The sequence below is a fragment of the Chlorocebus sabaeus genome, chromosome 26 (genome assembly GCF_047675955.1).
Source record: "Chlorocebus sabaeus isolate Y175 chromosome 26, mChlSab1.0.hap1, whole genome shotgun sequence".
Classification (NCBI taxonomy): Eukaryota; Metazoa; Chordata; class Mammalia; order Primates; family Cercopithecidae; genus Chlorocebus; species Chlorocebus sabaeus.
In genome coordinates this window covers 55,806,060-55,823,961 of record NC_132929.1, presented here as the reverse complement: position 1 = coordinate 55,823,961, position 17,902 = coordinate 55,806,060, and the positions used below count along the sequence as shown (strand labels likewise).

Sequence of the window (17,902 nt, the reverse complement as noted above, 5' to 3'; positions counted from 1 at the left end):
ACATAAGCCTGAGCAAAATGAAAAGAAACATCATAGTAATATTCAAAAGCACAGTTTCATCGTCTTTAAAATGGAGCAAATACTTGTATCTGCCTAATAGGGTTATGTTATAAGAATTAGAGGATTAACATACGGAAATTGCAGAGAACAGAGTCTGGCACACAGAGAACATTTCTGTAACTGTTAACAAGAAAAATAATGGTTTTATTAAAATAGTACAGGAAAAGGTAAGATCAATCTAGCACACTAAAGACAGATAAACAGTCTGCAAAAGAGGACAACTTACAGGAAAGATCACCTGACAGTATTTTACTCTAAAGAGCTTAATAAAACTATGAATTTTATTAAACAAGTGTTTGACAACAGATTTAAAAAGAAAAACAGAATAAAAAGAGAAAGAGGAATGCAGAGAAACAAAAACACCCAATGCATTACATAATTTATAACTAAATTAGAATTTTCAAGGATTAGAATGGCCATAACTGAAAATTGAATTGCTAACACACAAGAGAGGCTCAATTGAGTGCTGAGAATAATCAAGAGAGAAAAGCAGTTCAAGAAGGACTAATGGATATAAGTGATTAATAAAGATGATCCAACATCATCCAACAAAATAAATTATGTGCAAGAAACTATAGAATAAATGACATACAAACAAGTGACACCAAAAAAATAGCCAAAGTTGTGATAGAATAAATTTTTCCTTGAAATAAGTAAAAATCGAATATGCATGTTGAAAGAACCCACCATGTTTCAGGAAATATTGACAAAATGATATAGCGTGCTGATGCAGAACATTAGAATTTACTGAACACGTGTTGTTAAATAATTAATTTATGTTTTTACTTTGAAGTTCAGGGGTACATGTGCAGGTTTGTTACATAGGTAAACTTGTGTCACAGAGGTTTGTTGTACAGATTATTTCACCATCCAGATATTAACCCTAGTACCCATTAGTTATTTTTCCTGATCCTCTCCCTCCTCCCACCCTCCACCCTTCAATAGGCCCCAGTGTGTGTTGTTCCCCTGTGTGTGTCCATGTGTTCTCATCATTTAGCTCCCACTTGTCAGTGAGAACATTCAGCATTTGGTTTTCTGCTCCTGTGTTAGTTTGCTAAGGATAATAGCCTCCAGCTCCATCCATGTCTCTGCAAAGGGCATGATCTCATTCTTTTTATGGCTGCATAGTATTCCATGGTGTATAGGTACCACATTTTGTTTATTCAGTCTATCATTGATAGGCATTTAGGTTGATTCTATGTCTTTGCTATTGTGAATAGTGTTGCAATGAACATTGGCATCTGTGTGTCTTTATAATAAAACAATTTATATTCCTTTGTGTATATACTCAGCAATGGGATTGCTGGGTAGAATGGTATTTCTGTCTTTAGGTCTTTGAAGAATCACTACACTGTCCTTCACAATGGCTGAACTAATTTACACTCCCACCAGCAGTGTGTGAGCATTCCTTTTTCTTCCTACCCTCGCTAGCATCTGTTATTTTTTGACTTTTTAGTAATAGCCATTCTGACTGGTGTAAGGTGGAATCTCATTGTGGTTTTGATTTGCATTTCTCTAATGATCAGTGATGTTGAACTTTTTTTCATATGATTTTTGGTGCATATATGTCTTATAAACCTTTTTAAAAAGAAGAAAGATCTCTTCAAGTACCTAGGCAGAAAAATCAAGATACCTACAAATAAACAAAATCTCATTGACCTAATACTTTTTCATAGCAATATTCAATGCCAGAACACAATGTCTAAAGTTCAAGGGAAAAGAGGGTTTGACCTGATAATTTTCTACCAATTTAATCATCTCTCGCATATGAAGACCATATGAGGGAAATACTCCAATGAGAATTATAGCACGTATGAGCTTTACTTGGGAGAAAACAAGAACATGAATACCTACTGTTCAGCTGTAAAATCAAGGCTGTCATTGATTTCTCTAATTCACAAAAGAAGAGTCCACTATATAAGGACTAGAGGATCATTTAGAGTTGAAGCCAATGGAGCAATATCTATAAGGTGTTGAGCAGAAGAAAATGTGACATGTGAGTAGTGTATGTAGTTAAGATATCTTTTGAGTATCTGAGTGAAGGTCTTTTTTAGACATAATGTGAGTAAAGCATATGTGAGTAAAACAAACTAACTGACAATGAAATCCAGCCAACCAAGAAATTAAACACCCCTCCCTCCTGAGGAATGAAAAAGTTAAAAAAAAAAAAAAAAAAAAAAAAAAAAAAAAAAAAACCAACACACTGGTAGTCCTTTTATTGTGGGAGTTCTACTTATAGAACCAAATCCAAGATTTATAAACATGGGGAAATAAAAATTATTAACAAAATCTAAATTTTGTTAGGAGTGAAAAAGGATGAGAATATTAATTACTAATGTAGCAGCATGTTAATACCGAACTCTTCCTGTCTGGGTATCTGGAGAGGTTCCTAAGGCTAAGGATAAAACACTAGGTGCCACCTTTCCCCATGTTTCAAAGTTTGGTGCTGGACTCCATTTGCAGAACTCTTGGAGGGGATGGCTAAAAATATTCTTATATTAAGAATATAAGAGGCTGGATGTGGTGGCTCACGCCTATAGTCCCAGCACTTTGGGAGGCTAAGGCAGGTGGAACACCTGAGGTCAGGAATTCAAGACCAGCCTGACCAATATGGTGAAACCCCATCTCCACTAAAAATACAAAAATTAGCTGGGCAAGGTGGCAGGTACCTGTAGTCCCAGCTACTCGGGAAGCTGAGACAGGAGAATCTCTTGAATCCAGGAGGCGGAAGTTGCAATGAGCTGAGATTGCACCACTGCACTCCAGCCTGGGCGACAGTGAGACCCTGTCTCCAAAAGCAGTAGCTGCAACACTAGACAGATGGCGGAGCAAGAACAAAGAAAAATCTCTTTGGTTCCAGAAAAATCTCCTGAAAAAGGGGAAGGCTTATCAAACCCTCAAAACCACCCAGGCAAAGCAGCCACTTTTGGCAAAGAAGGAGCAGAGGAAAGGAAAAGGGTTCAGGTTTAAGACACTGGAATCATTCCTACATGATTTCTGGCAGCAGAAACATGACAAGGTGCATCTCAGATGACTAGAAGTGAAACCTCATGCCTTGGAATTGCCAGATAAACATTCCTTGGCTTTGTTGTACGCATTGAAAGGATTGATGGTGTGAGCTTACTGGTGCAGAGAACCATCACAAGACTGCCTGAAGACAATTTTTACTGGTGTCTTTGTAAAGTCACTCCCCAGAACCTAAAAATGCTGCTTATAGTGGAACCTTATGTGACCTGGGGATTTCCACATCTGATGTCTGTCCTGGAACTCATTTTGAAACGCGGACAAGCCAAGGTCAAGAATAAGACCCTCCCTCTGACAGACAAAACAGTGATTGAGGAGCACCTGGGGAAGTTTGGTGTCATTTGCTTGGAAGATCTCATTCATGAAATTGCCTTCCCAGGGAAGCACTTCCAGGAGATCTCATGGTTCTTGTGCCTTTTCCATCTCTCAGTGACCCATCATGGTACGAACAATAGAGTGGGCTTCCTCAAGGAGTGGGCATACCTGGCTATCGGGGTGAACGCATCAATCAGTTCATCTGCCTGCTTAACTAGACCCAGGTGCCAAACTGCAGTAAATTTCTATCAGTGAAGTGGAAGCACGTGTTTCTGTTTTTTGTTTGGAATTTTTACTGAGTATCTTTAGAGAAAATTATTTCCTACTTTATCTTCAAAAACTGGAAAGGAAGCATCAAAGAAAAGAGAGTAGTTTATGTTCATGGCAAGCACCTCTCATCACAATCCAGTTCCAAGGAAAAATTCCAGCATTTTCTACATTGGCTGCCATCTCTTCTGAAATCAGCACATTCCATGGAGGAAGGAGTCCTGCTTTTGTGTATCTTCTATCCTAGGGTTTAATGTTGGTAAATGAGTAACTCTAGCATTTGTACAAGGCTCCCTAAGACTCCTGCAGTGGTTGACCAAGTCCAGGGACATAATTGAATCTGGAGATTCCTGGGGCCTTGTTTTGAAAAAGACTTGAAATACACATAGGAAGAAAGGATCAAAAATAAATGTTCACTTGTCTCTGCAAAAAAAAAAAAAAAAGAAGAGTATAAGAATATTAAGGGATTATATTTTGATCCCTTAGTCTATCACTTCCCTGGAGTATTTGAAAGAGCGAACATTGAAAGAGAAAGAAAAAAAATATCTCTGGAGAGTGAGGCAGCAGTGCTGTGGCAGTTTTCCCTTCCCTGGGCTGTGGAGAGTTGCTGAGAGGGATGATGCTTTGAGATCACTTCAGGCTTGGTGTGAAGGTTTTCACCTTTAGAACTTGATATGTGTTCTGAGGGTTGAAGGGACACAGTGGACTGGTAGCAGACTCAGGACTATGAAATCTAAAGGCAGGAGGTTGCAGCAGGCTTTCGACCCCAGGTAGCAGAACAAAGAGGAAGATAATTGCTTTGGGGATAGGTGCCACTTCCACCACTGGCAGGGGCAAGCTTTCAGGAATGTTTCCCATGCAGCAGATGTGGGCATTGGGAAAACCAGCATGGAATGTAGACTTTGCCCAAGGGACTTTGTCCAGGTGGGCCATTGGGAAGGCAGTGGGGGCTCTAACAGGAATGTATACAAGGCCTGTCTCTGGATGCCAGGTTTCAGGAGTTGGAATCATATATAGCCAGGCCAGAGGAAAGGCATCGTCCACGTCGTAAAAATTTCCATTGGAGTTTCCCAAACTACAAGAAACCCCTAAAAGAGCCTCCAGATGTCACAAAAGTATCAACAAAGTAAGATCTTTCCCTAAATTCCCTTTCCTCCTGTGCTTAGCTGTGAACAGGTCATCTGGGAAGATGAGGGAGCAGGGGAGAAAGGTAGAAGAACAGTGCTGGGAAGGAGAGAAGAAATCCCCCATTAACCTGATACCCCAATGTTATAGGACCTAGCAAAGGAGTAGGTGTCCTTGATTTTTCATTGCTGCTGCCTGATTGTCGCTTTTTCTTTTTCCCTAAAGCCTTCCAACTCCCTTAGCAAATGTTATCAGTTACACTACCTATGTACCCTTTTTATAGCACTTATGCCCAATCTTTGTGGCCATTCTCTTTTGATCATTTATTCATTGGATGTTAGCAATTGGTTTACTGCCTATCTCTATAATCATCATGCTTGGTGACTTCAACATCCATGTAGACTGCTTATCCAAAAGCCTGACCTCTCAGTTTCTTGATTTCCTTTATTCTCTGTTCTTTTCCTCCGTCACAGTTCAGCCATCAATTATTAGTAATGGCACCAACTCCAAAATCTTGACTCAAGTTTCCCATTCTATGATCTTTCTTCCACGCTTCTAGTTTAAATTCTACCAATTATTTGACCTATAAGGACCTCCCAGTCATCAATTAAGTCTACTACATTACTTTACTTTCATTTTTATCTATGAATTCCATGGTTTATCATTATAACCACTCATTTGCTTAACTACTTCACTCTCTCACCCCTCTCTCCCTCTGTCATACTTGCCTAATTTGGCTAAAGGCAGTACTCTGTTTACTTTTTCATCTGTAACTATGCAGTTAAATGTGACTAGAAAAAACCATAACGATACTCAATGGTCTTGCTCTAATTTAGGACCATGCAACTCAGCAAGCCTTATCCATTTTTCTGGTCAGTTCCTTTGTCCATTCTCCTGAATTACCACTTCAACCTTCTTCCTAACCTCCCACCTCACCCTCATCCCCCTTTCAGTCTAAGCTAACGATCTAGCTTTTTTTTTTTTTTTTTTTTAAATAAGAAAACAGAAGTAATCAGAATATAACCTCCTGATTTTCCATAACTAGGGCTGCATACCTACCTATATCTACAGTACTTACATCCTTTGTCCTCCCTTCTCTCATAAAGGATAAACTCTCCCTGCTTCTGCCCAAGGCCAAGGTTTGTTCTTGTGCCTTGGATTCCAATCCCTTTGTCCTACTCATACTTTGCTTTGTTAATGATCATTTCTCTCCTTCAAGAACAATTTTCCCTTCAACTGAATCATTCCTGTTACCAATTAAACACACCCCAATATCTCCCATATAAAAAATAACTATCCCTGGAATCCACATATCCCTCCAATGATAGCCTTATTTATCTTCTCTAAAGGCAAAACCATCTTTAAAGTGTTTTCTATACTTACCTTCTTCATGTCCCACGTTCTTGAAGCAGATCTAATTACTACCACTCAACTGAAACTTTTGTCAAGGTCACCAATGACTTCCACGTTAAGTCTAGTGGTCAATTCCAAATGCTCATCTTGGTAGATCCTTCAGCTTATTTAAAGTGTTAAGTTACTCTGTCTTTCTTGAAATACTTTCTTTTTTGGTTTCTGAGACTCTGTACTCTTCTACCTTTCCTCCTACCCCACTGCCAGTTCTGTCACTGTCTTCTTATTCTCAGTTCAATCCTTTTATTCACTGCCTCTAAATGTTGGGATGTCCCAAGGCGCAACTCTTAGATCACTTTCTTCTGCCTGCATTTGCTTCCTAGGCAGTCTCATCTAGCTTCATGGCATCAAAAGCCCTAACACACTAATGATTTCCAAATTTACCCAGCCCGCTTCCCGATTCTGACCTCCAAATTTGGAAATACAACTGGCTTCTCTATTCTCCCAGCTCAACTGTCTCATAGGTATCTCAAACATAGCATGTTCAAAGCAATTCTTTATTTACTTCTTCCCACATATCTGATCACACCTCTCCCATTCATTCTTCCCCATTCCCATATAGGGCACTACCATTCATGCCATTGCTTAGGCCCAAAGCCAAGGCATCTTTCTCAACTTTCCTCTTTCTTTCACACCCTGTTATGGATTGAATATTGCCCCCAACCCCCCACAACAAACACCAAAACAAAACAAAAACAAGATACATTGAAATCCTAGAAACCAGTACCTCACAATGTGACTTTATTTGGAAATGGTGTAATTAGTCAAGATGAGGCCATACTGGAATAGCGTGGGCCCCTGGCCCAATATGATGGATGTCCTTGTAAGAAGATGGCTATGTGAAGACAAAGATGTACAGGAAATGCCCTGTGTGACAGTGAAAGCAAAGATTGAATTTACAGCAGCTGCCCACTAAGGAATGACAAAGACTGACAGCAAACCACTAGAAGCTAGGAAGAGGCAAGGAACTATTGCCCTGCAGGTTTCAGAGGGAGCATGATCTTGCCGACACCTTGATTTCAGACGTCTAACCTCCAGAACTGTGAGACAATACATTTCCATTGTCTTAAGCCACTCAGCTTGTTTTACTTGGGTACAGAAGCCCTAGGAAGCGAATGTATGTCCCCATATTCTCCTCACTAGCAGGTCTTCTTGGCTCTGCCTTTGGAAAGATAGCAATAACCTGTCCATTTATCTCCCTGCTTCTACTCTTGCCCTAGTCCACCAGAGCTATTTTCTATGGCTCAGTTCAAGCGATCTTTTCAAAATGTAAACCACGTCATGTCATTTCGTTGCTCAAGACCTTCGAATGGCTTCTCATTACAAACAGAATAAACCTTAAATGTCTTACCCAGGCTTATCGGGCTCTGCATATCCTGGCCTCCAGCCTCCTCTCATCTCCTATCCCTTGCTCACTCAGGTCTCAGCACATTGACCTTTTTGCTGTTGCTGTGACATGCTGAGCTGGTCCAGCTGATGTGGTTTAGATATTTGTCCTCCTAAAATCTCATGTTGAAACCTGATCCTCAATCTTGGAGGTGGGGCCTGGTGGGAGGTGTTTGGGTCATGGGGGTGGATCCCTCATGAATGGCTTGTTGCAGCCCCCATGGTAATAAGTGAGTTCTCACTCTGTTAGTTCCTCCAGAACTGATTGTTGAAAAGAGCCTGGCACCTCCTCTGTCTCTCTTGCTTCTACTCTCATCATGTGATCTGCACACACCAGTTCCCCTTCACCTTCTGCCAAGAGTGGAAACTTCCTGAGGCCCTCACCAGAAGCAGATGCTGGCGTCATACTTCTTGTACAGGTTGCAGAACCCTGAACCAAATAAACTTCTTTTCTTTGTAAATAACACTGTCTCAAATATTCCTTTATAACAACACAAAAATGGACTGACACCAGCCTTAGGGCATCTGCGTTTGCAATTCTCTCTGTCTGGAATGCTCTTTCCCCACATGTATTCATGCCTTAGTTCTCCTTCTCATTCAGGCTCCTTTTCTTATCCCCAGAGAAGCTTTCTATGCCTACCTGATCTTAATTGGCCCTTCTAACACTTTACTCTGCTTTATTTCTCTTCCTAGCACACATACCCATCTGAAATTTTCATATTTATTGATTGCACTATTAAATTGCCAGTGCCTTTGCAGAGTCATGCATGTGGTAGATAGTGAATGAATGAATTCCAGCATTTGTCCAAAATTCAAATATGAATTTAAAAAAATATGACTTCCACCTCTTTCATTTTTAATTAAAGCTTTCTTGGTTTTGACAGAACTTTTAGAAATGAATATCTCTGTGATGAAGAAACATTTATCTGAAGTTTAGCAATTTCTTCAGTTTCTTGGCAATTCTTCTTTCTTCTGTTAAATACAATTAATATTAAAAATCTTTTATTTAAATAACTTGAGAAACATAGTCCCAGTTGCTGTATAAATGCAAAAAGCAATGTCTGCAGTGATAGTCCCCCAAGAGGAATGATGATTTATAGGGAGGGGGTTGGATTTGGAGGAGATACTTGTTTGTTTGTTTTCCTTTTTCTACTCTTAGGTATCACTTGAATGTTATAGCTAGTGTATGTCTTTCATATAAAATATACACCCATTGTTCTTTTTTAAAAACCTCTCAAATAAGGTTTTAATGATAGAACATAGCAAAGTTAAAATATAAAAAAGCAAGATTTGTATTTAACACAAGCTGATGTAAGTCTTCAGAGAAATCTTGAGTTATGCCTTAATTTCACAGGATGTAGGAGAATCAGAAATTACTTTTTGTTCATTCAGACTGATTTTTCACAGCAAAGCAAACTGAGGTAGTTTGGCTATTCGGTGCATAGTATTATAACTTTAAGAAGTAGGAAAAAGTATCCTAGAACTCTGTGAATTCATACCTCATGTATTTCCAAAGACATTTTAAATCTGCCTTTTAGAATTTTGCTCCCAGATATGGACCAGGTTTGGCTTTCTCTCAAACATAGTCTCCTTGGAGAGAGATCATCTGAAAGACACAGGTGTGCGTGTGAATGGAAAGGAAAGGAAAGTGACTGCCTCTGCTTGGTGGTTGCTTGGGAAGCTTCAGCAGGAGCTGGGTATTGAAAAGTGGGAAGAGGAGAGGGAAAGGAAGAGAATCCCAGAAGTAACTGTGTGGATGAAGGAATGAGTTATACAAGCTAATGCTCTATCCCAGGAATGCCACGTCATCTCCATGTGGCTGGACAATGTGGGGAATGGGAGAAAGCAGAAGGAGAGGAAGCTGGAAAGATAGAGGGGCCAAGCTAGGAGAGGTCCTGAATGCCAAACCAAAGACTTTAGGTTTGATTCCGGAGGCCAGGAGCACACTCCAAAGAAAGAAGTAAAAGCACACAGTTGTAAGATCCAAACACAGATATAAGAGCTGTGTTTCTGATCTGTGTTTTTGAAAGATGACTCTGGTGACCACATGGAGGAGGGATAAGGCCAGGGTGAGACCAGATGCAAGGCAAACTTGTTCAGAGGCTGTTGTGATGATGGAAGGAAAAGAGAATGAGGACCAGAGAGAAAGACATAGATGGCGTACAGATGCAAGATTGTAAAGTAGAAATGATTGGGTTTGATAATTGATTTGATACGGCAGGAACTGGGAGGAGATTGGAGAGGAAGGAATCAAAAGATGGCTCTCAGATTTATAGCTTGAATAGCAGGACATTGGGACTGACCTAATAATTTTATAAAATGAACCAAATTACCATATTGAGAATGAGTTTCTGGTTTATAAAGTCTGCACATTTTCTTGTTCATGAAGTTTCACCATTTGGTGACTTATGATTTCTAACTTGCAGATGCAATGCCAAGCCTGGGAGCATGGCCTAGCTGGACAATGTGGTCTTGTACCAGGTGCCACCCCACAGCCCCAATGAGGAGAGATGCTTTAGGAAACATCCACAGAACATCAGGGCAGGTATGGCAATCTTTCTGAACATTTCAAAGAAACTTACGGTGTGTGGGTTTCCTTGGCAAACTTTCCTAGTGACACCATTGAGATTCAGCTAAGCCAGTAGGTACCCATAAGGTTTTTTAAGCCAAATTGTGAAATGTGAGTTGTCAGTCTTTATTCCCCAGGAAGAAACAGTTATCAGTAAAAACAGATGTGGTGGTTGCAACATTTAGATGAAATATTGATGACTTCTAAAAGGCCAGCTGGTAATCACTATTCCTTTTGATTCTGGAACCAATGATTGTGGTAATTCAGCTCTGCTGTAATTTTTTAGGGAACATGGCGTGGGGGAGTGTGTTCCATGTTGAAACTTTAAGAACTTCTCAGCTCCTGGAGTCCCTAAGTCTTCAAAGTATCCTTCCAAGATGAGAAATCAACCAAGGTTCTGCACCAAAATTTACCATGCTTAAGTCTCATCTTGTCAGTCTTTATCTGTTTTTAGTAAAATATCAAAATGCTTATCAATTAAGCACATGCTTGAGGTTTATCTAGATGGATCTTGGTTTTCCTGACTAACTTGATTTCCAAGGACCCCACGTGCTTTAGATGGTCAGTCCTGGCTGCCTCTGGTCTTTGCTCACTTGATTTCCTTCATTTGATATGTTGCCTTTGCCCTCTCACTGCTTATTAAGATCCTTTCCATGCTCAAACCAAACTCATAAGCTCCGTATTTTTGTGAAAACTTTTCCACTTGAAATTTATTGATTTATTCCTTGTGTTTGTTAGAACTTTGTGTATATACTCAAGATAGCATTTGCTAATTTGCCCTGTGATCAAGAATTACCCTTACTGGACTTTAAGTGTTTGAAGGAGGGACTGTGGGTTGACCTATGTTTATGAATTTCTGCCCTCCCCCAGTCCCTCTCCCTCCAAGGCCCGACACAGTGCCTTCAAAAGCAGCAGCTATTTTATTGAGGTTTTTGGTGTGATTTTAGATGCAAACATTCATGTAATCTCCAAAACAACTCAAGAAAATAGATGCTATTTTTATCTCCATTTTCCATGCTCTTTGACCTGGCAATTCTATTTATGAGAATTTAACCTATAAATATATTTGCACATATGAAACTGGCCCATGTACAAGGGTATACAAGGTTGCTCACTTCAGCACTGATTATAACAATGAGTGGGAACTTAACTAGAGGATTGGCTAACCAAACTATAGTGAATCTATGAGATAAAATGTGATTGGTCTGGAAAGGTCTCCAAGACACATTTTTAAGTGAAAAAAAGCAACCAAGTTGTACAGATGGTGTGTATAATATATTCCTATTTATATAAAATAATATATTTGTGCATATATTTGCATATCTGTGCATAGATTATCTTTGGAAGGATATATACTATAACAAGTTGACAACAACTTATTACCTCTGGGGAGAGTAACTCAGAGTCAGGTTACCTTGGTCATCACTCTGGTGATCTGACAGGGCCCCACACTCCCATCTTGGAGGTCATCCATCCCCAGTGTATCTCAGCCACTTAAACTGGAACCACATTACCACTAATGGTGGCTTTAAGTGCTTAATTTTTAAATCTAGTGGAAGTTGAGCTAGAGAAATAAGTGTAAAAGAATCCTTCTGTAATTTAGCAAGATGCTAGAATTCTTTCTTTTTAATTAAAAACCAAAACACTGAGACCATGCAGCAGCACATTAATCACAAGAGCAGTGGTATTGTTCCGTATTAATGGAAATTTCTGAAGGCAATCATATGAAAATGTTCAATTATGGTCTACAAAGGCCATGAACCTCTAAGATGTCTGTGGAGACTGAAAGGAGACCCTTTGTGCACCCACTGGGACTCTTCCTTCCTGCCGCCATGTTTCCTCATTTCCCTTCAGGGTGGTGTCCGTGAAGTTTTCCTCTAAAGGCACTCCAGCTGAGCTGTCAGCTTCCTGGGCTTTAATGCATAGTGATTGCTGCTATTTTTGTTATTTTCCGTCCCTCTGATGCTGATCCATTGTCCCTCCTGCAGTTGCCCTTTTCTGTTCTTTAGTGTTTTAATTAATGTTGTTTAATTATGCTTGGCCCCCTGAGGATTTTTGAGGGGTGAATTCAATGGGAAAGACTGAATGAATAAATTCTCCAGTCTTTTGCATACTTGTCAAGAGCTTCTCACCCAGGGGCACACCCAATTATTTCCAACACATCAATAATGCCAAAGCGAGGGATGATGGGATGTTTGGGAAGAAAAGAGGTCTGGCAAATGACTACTTTTTATTCCATGGTCCCAGCCTATAGGATGAGGTGATTATATGATTGGTATTGTAGGGGAAGCAACATTTTACCTATACCCTCTTATATTTTTTTGGCTGGGTCTGAGAATTAAATTGACATAAGACAAACGAGCAAGAGAAAAAACACAAAAAATTATTTAATGCAAGTTTTATGTAGCAAGGGAGGTTTCATAGGGAAATGAAGACCCAAAGATGCACTTAGAATTGAACACTTGTGTACTGAATTGGACAAAAATCAGTAAGTTGTGAAAATGTGGGGAGGCAAAGGGGCTACCTAGGGTAGTTAACTGAGTGGACAAGTGACCGGGAAGATAAGGGTTAGTTTTGCAAGTGCTATAATTTGGTTTGTTTGACCCCTGTACATTTCACATTGAAATTTGATTTCTGATGTTGGGAGTAGAGCCTAATGGGAGGTGTTTGGGTCATAGTGGCAGAACCCTTATGAATTTCTTGGTGCTGTCTTCATGCTAATGAGTAAGTTCTTACTCTGTTAGTTCCCATGAGAGCTGGTTGTTGAAAAGAGCCTGGCATCTCCTCCTCTCTCTCTCGCTTTCTCTCTTGCCATGTGATCTGCACACACCAGTTCCCCTTACCCTTCCTCCATGAGAGGAAGCAGCCTGAGGCCCTCGCCAGAAGCAGATACTGATGCCATGCTTCTTATGCAGCTTGCAGAACTGTGAGCCAAATAAATCTCTTTTCTTTATAAATTACCCAGCCTCAGGTGCTCCTCTATAGCATCACAAAAGGACTAAGACAACAAGGCTTGTTTGTACAGACATCCCTCAGCCTCAACTCTCCTTACAATTTCCTTCTGGTATAGGGAGGACATCTTTCACATCGGAATTTCATCTCTTGCTTTAAAGAAGAAGGAGGGTTAGAGTGTTCTTTTTGTACTTGCTGTTTTCTAAGTACTTTTAAATCAAAATAGTCAATACTCTAGAATGGTATATTTGGGGTGGTATATTCCGAACTCCTCTGAATTAAACTTAATTCAGTTATATCTCATTAGTGATACCTGTGGGATATAGTTAACAAAATGCAGCCCAGAAGTGGATGAAGCCTTCCAGGGAGGGTTGCATTCATCTGTATCAGTCAGTGGCCCCCTGTATCTGTCCTTTGTCCCTTTAAAGGTGACACATTGACACAGAGTGTCACTGACTGTGTCCTTCTGTTCACCTTGAGCTCTCCCATCATGGTGAGGAGGACGTTCTTTTAGCATCTGTGCCTCAGGCTTTCTCTCCAGAACCTGCTTCTTGTTCTGACTTCTTATGGTTATAGTTTGGTCTCCTCAGAATCCCTGACCTAAACAGGATTGACACCTTGGGCTCCCTGGGAGTTCTTTTCCATCCTCAGTCTGATTGACTTTTCCATCAGCATTGATTCCACCTCACATTTGCCATTTCTTTCTTTAGACTGTGCCCAAATCCATCCTTCCTTTATCTCTCAACGCTATCCCCTCAGTGCATGTCCGAGGAGTCTTGCTGCTAGGCTATTGCAATCAGTGATTTCCTTACAAAGCCCCTCCCTTTAAATATCCCCCAACCTGATATCCTATACGATTTCTACTACCCAGAAGGTAACTGCTGAATGTTACCGTGTGAAAGACTACCATGTGAAATCATCGGTTCTGCAAAAATAAACAAAGATGACCCAAATGAGAACAAGTGAAGGCTATTTGTTCTGAGCAAGCAAAGGAGTCAACCAGTATCACTTGCATTTGGCAGAGACTCAAAGTGGAAAACTTTATAGAGGACAAAAGGAAGACTGCAGGTGTGCCCTGATTGGAGGCTGTTGGAAGTGGGGAAGTTACAAGCAGGCTAACCAGAATGGGGCATCTTATGTTATGGGTTAGGGGAGCACATTTGGCCTTCCCTGATTGGCCCTAAGTTGCAAATGGGGCACAAAAATGGGGAAGCTGCCAATTGTTGATGACTCCTGATGATTTGGAGCTGCTTGTTACAGAGGTTGAAGTCTGCCTTCCCAGTCTGGTAGCTGCAAGTTGTAGATCAGAGTTGCTTTAGTAAATGATCTGGCCACTGTCTGTTTCTATATACAGTCTCTCAATTCTAAAAGGCATGTTTCCCACCTCCCATATTTTAACAATTTAACCCGAAATTGATGATCTTTTATTCTTCAACATGTCATCATTTAGTTGACAATTTTTTTCCTTCGTAGTTCAAAAAATAATGGTGCACTTAAAATTTAATGGCATCTTAGATTTGATGAAATATAATATTGTAGGGAAATAACTATATTTCCCCTTCTCAAGATTTGATACTATAGTGAGGGAGAGAAGACATCCAGAAAAAAAGTGATATTTCAATATGCATTTTAGGCAACTTTATATGGTCCATTACTAAGTCATTGGTCTGGATTATATGGCTGGAATTGTGGAGGTGGAAGAGAGCTTTGATCTGAATCTTAAGGATATTAAGCTGCAGAAGCACCAATAGAAATGGCTTATAGAGAGTCTACTATGGGCCAGATGTTACTCTGGGTGTAATGTATGAATTCTCTTTTACATAACAAGAAAGACTTGGAAAGCCAGAGAAAAGTTAGGAGGAAGGTGGAGTTCTCTTAGGGGAAAAACCCAGAAAACTCGCTAATAGTACCTTAGGCAATAAAGATTTTTAATTCTTCCATATTATAAGGAGTTCAAAGAGAGTCTGTTGAAGGATAGTGCAGTGAGCGACTCAGTGATCTACTAGGACTTGATCTCCCTTTCTGTTCTTGCTGTCTGGTTACCCTGCTGTGTTTAGGATGGTGGCTTGTCTGCTTATGGGTACCAGATGGCTCCTATAGCTCCAGGCATCATGGCTATGTTCAAGGTGGGAAGACACACAAAGGAATAGTGTCAGCTGCATCTGCCCAGTTAATCAGAAAAACCAAAGCTTCCCCAGGTACTTTTAGCAGATTCCCTTTAAGTATCATTGTCTAGAGCTGGGAGACATGGCAAGTCCAACCTATAAGCATGCTGGGAAGTCATGTGTTGGGCAAAATAGGATAGGAGTGAAATGATGGGATTGGACCGAATCACCATTCACAGGGCTGGGACACTGCCACTGCAAACAAAATTGAGATTCTTGGTTTCAGGTCCAGGAAAGGGAGAAATACCTGTTGTGCAGGTAACTAAGAGTGATTTCTGTTGTATGCAGAACAGGGATGCTGCATGAGGGAGAACACGAGGTTTCTGCAGAAAGCAAAGGAGGCTAATTTAACTGGAGAGAAAAATGGATGACTGAGTGACACCAATGGGAAGCAGGTATAGAAAGCGGACTGTGACTGGGCCATGAGGTTACAGAACTTGGAATTTGAACTTAGTATAGTGATTGTTGGCAAATCTCTCAATACTGCTGATTGGGGAATGTGAAAAGGGCACATTTTCTAACTGGAAGGGACCTGATAGTTCATCAAATCCAACCACTGCTTTTAGACAAAAGGGAGATTTAGTTTTAGACATGTATTGGCACAAAGTAAATTAGAAGAAGGAAGTTCTCCTGGTTTTTAGGCCTGTGCTTTTTCCTCCATGTTTCTGCTGCTCTGCTTCCATAGCAGAATAGGGCATGTGGTCATTTTCAATTAAATTCACTCATTGAGTGTATATAATAGATCAGGTACCTTGATGGAAGTGGGAAGGAGGAGACAAGAAATGAAAGGGTTAATGCAGAAGTCAGCAATAAATACACTTTGTGGGGACAGCCAATAAAATTAATGGGTGAGCAGGGCATAAGATCCTAAATTTTATGTGACCCTTAGCTTCAGGGTTGCAAAGACTGTAGGGAAGAATGGGGACTGGGGCACACTGGGGAATACACACCCTTTTGAAAGAGTCCATTAGCCATTTGGATCTATCTGATTGGTAACATGTAAAAAAATGTGGCTTAGAGTTGTAGCACTTTTTATTTAGAGAGAAATCAAAAGTTCAGCTTTTTGTGTGGAATTTCCAGACTTCAAAATGTTAGCAGGGAAAAAAACAAAGGTCTCTGGGTCAGATACTGCCAGTCTGTGACTCTGGCATAAAGAAGCAAGTCATCCAGGAGTCCTGCTCTCCACTGGCTCACAGCCTGGCCACCATCCCCAGGGAAAGTCCCTGACCCTACCTGGGTTAGGCCTCTCCTTTCTGCCCTCCTTGATCACACTCCATTGTAATGATCTGTTCTATGGCTGTCACTGAATCTGAGATCTGTACTTGGTCCCACTCATCAGGACAGGCAGAATTGACTGAGTGCCTGTGCACTGTTTCCCACACCAGCCTGAATGTTCTCCAGGTTCCTAATGGCAAGCCAGGAAGACTGCTGCTCTCCCCATCATGGCAGTGAGAGGAGAGCTGGATTGCAGGTAGCTGAGGGCTGCCTCCTCCTCATCCCACACCCTGAGTTTAGGGCTTAAAGCCTCTGGCTGAACTTTCCATGGAGACTGAAAGCAATCTTTTTGTCACCCACAGACTCTCACACCCAAGACCTCCCAGCCCCCCAATCTATATGTGATTGAGGGTTTGCACCTTCTTAGGACTGCTTCTTTGTCTCTTGGGTGTGGTGGCTCCTCCTTATTATCCCAGCCCCCACTTCCTTGTGGTTTGACCCTCAGGTTTCTCTCTTATGGGAGATGATGGGGGGCACCCTTTATTTTTGGGCCTGCCACTGACCATTAAGGAATCTAGGTTTGCCAAAGGGAGATCTACTTATATAAGGTTAATGATGTCTGTAACAAATGGTTCTTGGGTCCTTGAGTAGAAGCAGGTAGCCCATATTACATGAAAGATGGAGCTTATTCTATATGTGGCTTGTCTTCCTATGGGAAGGAGAAAGGCATGACCACAAGGAGGAGGGATTGTGAATGTGTATGACATGTCCAGGTATGGAAGAGTTTACTGCATTCGGACATGTGAGCCTGGAAGAGGGCACAGCCTGACCTTCTTTCAACACAATCACCAAGGTGGGGAGACTGGTAACAACCATGGCCAATGAAAGTCATACAGAGAATGGAGTAGGGGGCATCTACAGAACCAAGAGAGGGATCCAGCTTCCATGTGGTGTACCAGATGAGCATGTTGACCAAGGAACAAGGCAGAAGCTTAGCTGCCTGAACGGGGGCCCCAGGCAGATCTGGAGCAAGGGGGCATGGTGCTCAGTAATTGGAGAGCACACCTAGGGCTCCTTTAATCTTAGAGCAGGCTGGGTCCCGCAACCTAGGACATGGCTGAGCCTACAGGTCTTCTATGGATGTGAATGGGGAATGATATGGGCCAAGTAGTCTAGGATTTTGTTTCTAGTTTTATTTTATCATGAAATTCCTGTTACTCAACTGCTTATCAGATTCATACTCGAAATTTCTTCTCATTTGTTTTTTTAGGAAACACAAGAATTTTTGTGGCTGGTAGTGCCCTTTAATTCATGAGGAAGGTAGGGAGGAGTCTGTCTTACCTCTTTCCTATCATCCAAAGACCCAGGGCTCTTTGACCAAATTCCCTTTTTCAATAATGTCCTTTCTCGGGAC

The 17,902-nt window shown here is 41.0% G+C and overlaps 1 pseudogene; it reads left to right on the top strand.

Annotated features, from left to right (window-relative positions):
* The first annotated feature begins 2,757 nt into the window (after nt 1-2,757).
* Nucleotides 2,758-3,617, top strand: LOC103245231 (ribosomal protein uL30-like; annotated as a pseudogene).
* The last annotated feature ends 14,285 nt before the right edge of the window (nt 3,618-17,902 follow it).